Source organism: Octopus sinensis, linkage group LG26 (genome assembly GCF_006345805.1).
Source record: "Octopus sinensis linkage group LG26, ASM634580v1, whole genome shotgun sequence".
Classification (NCBI taxonomy): domain Eukaryota; kingdom Metazoa; phylum Mollusca; class Cephalopoda; order Octopoda; family Octopodidae; genus Octopus; species Octopus sinensis.
Window position 1 is genome coordinate 3,984,517 of NC_043022.1, and position 5,049 is coordinate 3,989,565.

Below are 5,049 nucleotides of genomic sequence, written 5' to 3' on the forward strand. Positions count from 1 at the left end.
TGTCAACGAAATCCATATATATTGTTGTTGGCATCCTTTTTGTCTCGGGAGACAATGGAGTTGCGCATAAAATAATCTAGTCCGGCTTTTACATTTCATGTCCTAATACATCTCCTGCTGTGGCTGTGTAGTCCTACCTGGACAAACACTCCCTCTAGCAGGTGCCGCAAATGTAGCGAAGACTTTGTCTGGCTGGTTGTAATGTCATAGTTTCTTGTTGACGTCTTTTCTTGTCTTTCCATTTCTCCTTTCTCACTATGTCACTCCTTTGTGTTCCCTCTTTTACGGTACGTCGCCAATCTCCACGGTTGCTGGCAACTGCTTCCTAGTTGGTAATATTGATGTTGCAGGCATTCATGTCCCTTTTGCAAACATCCTTGTATTGTAAGAACGGTCTTCCCACAGACCTAGTGCCCCTAGCAAGCTCTCCGTTGAGTATGTCCTTGGGGATTCTGCCATCTTCCATACGGCTAACATGTCCAAGCCATCTTATACGTCTTTGTGTGAGGAGTGCAAACATGCTTGGTATTCCTGCTTGCTTGAGGACATCTTTGTTGGGGACATGATTCTGCCATTTGATGCGAAGGATTTCCGGAGGCAGCGCAGGTGAAAGATATTTAGGCGACGCTCTTGGCGTGTGTATGACGTCCAAGTCTCACTTCCATACAGTAGAGTGCTAAGTACACATGCCTGGTAAATCTTCATTTTTGTGGTCTTGGTTACCTTATTGTTGTCCCATGCGCGTTTGGTGAGTTGGGCCATCGCAGCAGCTGCTTTGCCAATGCGTATATTGAGCTCAGAATCAAGGGATAGGTTGTAGGTGACGGTAGAGCCAAAATAGGTAAACTTCTACACCTCCTGTACTCTGTGGTCTCCAATATGTATGTTTGGGATGTCCGATGTAGCCTGACCCATGATGCTGGTCTTCTTGAGGCTGATAACTAAGCCAAAGTTGCCAAATACTTTCTCAAAACAGTTGATGAGCCTTCGTAGGGCTTCTTCTGTGTGATACAAGAGCGGCATCATCAGTAAATAGCATCTCCTTGATCAGGACGCTTCTGGTTTTGGTCTTGGCACACAGACGCGAGAGATTGAACAGTTTCTGCACAGTAGAAGTGATGGGAAACTGCGAGAAGATGCCAAATAATGTAGGAGCAAGGACACAACCTTGCTTTACTCCATTTTTTATTTGGAAGGCGCTGATGTTGAACCATTGTGCTGTATGTTGCCTTGCATATCATCATGGAAAGATTTGATGATCCTCAGCAGCTTTGGTGGACATCCGATTTTTTGGAGCAGGATGAAGAGGCCTTTTCTACTTACAAAAAGCATAATGATGTTAGCATCCCGCATATCCTGAGGGACTGTACCCTCTTCCCAGAACTGACACAGAAGCTCATGAAGGTGCCGAAGCAGGATGGTGTTTTTGCCGGTTTTGATGATCTCTAAGGGGATGACGTCTTTTCCCGGAGCCTTGTTACTTGCTAGGGAGTCAATAGCATTGGTGAGCTCTGCTATAGATGGCAGACTGTCAAGTTCACACATGACTGGCAAGATCTTGACACCCTCGATTGCAGCCTCAGTAGAGATCCTGGTAGTACTCCATCCATGTATCCATTTGTTTGCTTTGGTCCTTGATGAGATCCCCAGTAGTTGATTTCAGAGGGGCTGAGTTGGTTGCGTATGGACCGAGGGCCTTATTCAAACCGGCATACATCCCACGTGAATCGCCACTGTCAGCAGCTGACTGGATGCTCTGACAGATTTCCTGTCAATACCCATTTGCACAGCGTCTGGCAGTCAGTTGGGTTTTATTTCTTGCCTTTCTGAGTTCTTCGAGTGACTTTGTAGAAGAATCACTCTTGTATTGCATCAGAGCTGCACGCTTTGCTTCGATAATTGTTTCCAGCTCTGAGAGCCCAGCACTGAACAAAATCTGGGTTTTACCTTCCTCTCATGCCGAAAGTATCTATTGATGTGGTATACAAAGCTTCCCTGATATAATTCCACCTACTTTCAGCAGATGAGGTTGGGCAGCTACTGAGGGCAACCTTGATAGAAACAGCAAAACATTGTCGCAGTGTAGGGTCCGAGGTTCTGGCAGTGTTAATGCGTGGTCGGCTCATTTTCTTGGAGTGATGGACTTTTTTAGGCAGAATCCTCGCCCTTCTTATTAGTGAATGATCTGTGTCACAATCCGCGCTGCGGTAACTACGGGTCAGTTGAACAGAATTCAGAAAGGATCTTCGTGTAATGATGAGATCCAACTGATGCCAGTGGTGTACAGTCGCCCCCAATGGCGCCCAGAGCGAGCTCTGGTCGCCATAGCGTCGACTGTAGGCCTGTAGCTGTGTACAGTCGCCCCAATGGCGACCAGAGCGAGCCCATGACACTCCTTGGACCCTAAGTAAGGCATGTGTAAAATTTGAACGAAATTGGTTGTGTAGTTCTCAAGTTTTAGGGAAACACACAGACAGACAGACACACATTCCCAGTTTTATATATATACTAGCATTAAAGACCCGTCGTTGCCGGATCATAGTGCTTGTGCATGTATATATGTGTATATATATGTGTACATATTACATGTACATCTATATATATACATCTACACATAAAATACAAAATACAAAGTTATATCTTGATATCGCTAGTGATAACAATACTCAAAATATATAACAGACTGGAATTGTTAGCCCGTCTCTTGTAATTTTGATCAATTGTATCTTGTCCTCCCTCTTGTATAGAAGTGTGGCTACAATCCAGCCTACCTCTACTTCTGGGGGAGGGGGAGGGGTATTTTAAATTTTTTTCCGGGACGTCCTACGTCCCAGATATAAAGGTAAAAATAAAATATTTCCACTTTGCAAATTCGACTCGAGTACTCCCTTCCACGCTCCGTTGACTCGAACCTTGCTTCTATTGTGGCGAATTTACCACCTCTGATTAGATACCTTTCATAGTCGCACCAAGACACTTTTCGAAGGTGCTTTCCTCCATGTGTTCAAATCTTCTTTTTTTCTCTACATTGTATACTTTATACACAATAGTCTTTTCTTTAATTTAATTTTTTATTATCCATCTGGACTATTCCATTTCTGCAATCTAATTTTATTTTTAATTTATTCCCATTCATGTGAAACCACTTATTCAATTTCAAGTCATTGATGCAATTTTATACCAATTGCTAATTTTACTTTTGTTATGTTACGATTATATTATACTTTAGTTTGATTTTAATTATTACTTACTACATATAATTCAATTGTTATTATTATTTTTATTGTTAAAGTGAAAGTATCTGACATAAAATAGAGAAACGTTTTTGTTTCACTTTTAACACGTAATACTGAAATAGTGGAGAAGATATGATATTGCCATGGGCTCGCTCTAGGCAAGAAGTTGAACATTTTTTTTGCCCATGAAACTACATGGACCCTAAGTAAGGCATGTGTAAAATTTGAATGGAATTGGTTGAGTAGTTCTCAAGTTTTAGGGAATCGTAGTGGAGAAGATATGATATTGCTGTGGGCTCGCTCTAGGCAAGAAGATGAACATTTTTTTTGCCCATGACACTCCCCGGGCCCTAAGTAAGGCATGTGTAAAATTTGAATGAAATTGGTTGTGTAGTTCTCAAGTTTTAGGGAAACAGACAGACAGACAGACACATTCTCAGTTTTATATATAAAGATATTCAAACACGTGCATACGTCACGAGTGGATGGCCATCAAGTACGTACGTGTATATATATATAATATAAAATAATATATATATATATATATATGTATATATGTATATACGTACATATATATTTTGGCAGTTGGCCCCTATATCTTGAGGCCTCAGACTTTAGTCTATCAAGCCTTACCCTCGTACACAACCATAGCCTACATAGATTGACAATGGATTCCTTAGATCCGTGGAAACCCCGAGAAAGTACCCACTTTAGCCTGTATCTTAGAATGGCACCGACATCAGGGACCGTGGTTGTTGCTCTCGCATTTCAAAATGCAAACAAATCCAAGGCAGAAAAAATGGCGGACAAATTCATGTGAAGACAACTTATGCATTACTCTTTTACTTGTTTCAGTCATTTGACTGCGGCCATGCTGGAGCACCGCCTTTAGTCGAGCAACTCGACCCCGGGACTTATTCTTTGTAAGCCCAGTACTTATTCTATTGGTCTCTTTTTGCCGAACCGCTAAGTGACGGGGACGTAAACACACCAGCATCGGTTGTCAAGCAATGCTAGAGGGACAAACGCAGACACGCAAACACACACATACATATATATATATACATATATACATATATACGACGGGCTTCTTTCAGTTTCCGTCTACCAAATCCACTCACAAGGCATTGGTCGGCCCGGGGCTATAGTAGAAGACACTTGCCCAAGATGCCACGCAGTGGGACTGAACCTTGAACCATGTGGTTGGTAAGCAAGCTACTTACCACACAGCCACTCCTGCGCCTTAATTGTTTGATTTTCTTTTTTTGTTTCCTTTTATTTATTTATTTATTTATTATATTGAGAGACATTTTGTCAACAATATTGTTTTACATGAAGAAAAGCAAGGAAAAACATTAAAAGTTATTGAGTTCGAGAGAGAAAAAACCCATAACTACCTCACCAAAGAAAGAAAGAAAATGAAAAAAAAGAGGAGAGGGATTGAGCAGCAGAAGAGTGGGTGGAAATATTGGGGTGTACACTCCAAAGTAAACTGATTGAACCACTACATCCCTGCGATGAAAGGTCACAGATCCGGAACTACGGACATGTGATATGAGTATCGCAGGAAAGGATTATAAGATGAATTCTTCAAGTTGAGCCAGCTAGCAGGAGACCAAGGGTAGATTGAGAACGAAATGGTCGACCAAGGGTAGACCAAGAACAAGATGGAAAAGGCATTGCCCCGGAGGATGACGAGTGAGATGCCCTGAAAGCCGCCATTTTGGCTCACAGGGTTTGCACTTGAAGCCAAAGAATTAGATGAATTCTGTTATTACTGACCTGACCACCTTCTCTGAACCGTCAAGCCAAT

At 42.1% G+C, this 5,049-nt stretch overlaps 1 protein-coding gene across 1 annotated transcript in view; it reads right to left on the bottom strand.

Moving 5' to 3' along the window:
- LOC115224664 (zinc finger MYND domain-containing protein 12-like) overlaps positions 1 to 5,049 on the bottom strand; it is a 36,444-nt gene extending 31,395 nt beyond the window's left edge. Inside the window, exon 1 of the mRNA XM_036513618.1 lies at positions 5,019 to 5,049. The gene's annotated coding sequence lies outside the window, so the exon portion shown is untranslated. The remainder of the gene's footprint in view (positions 1 to 5,018) is intronic.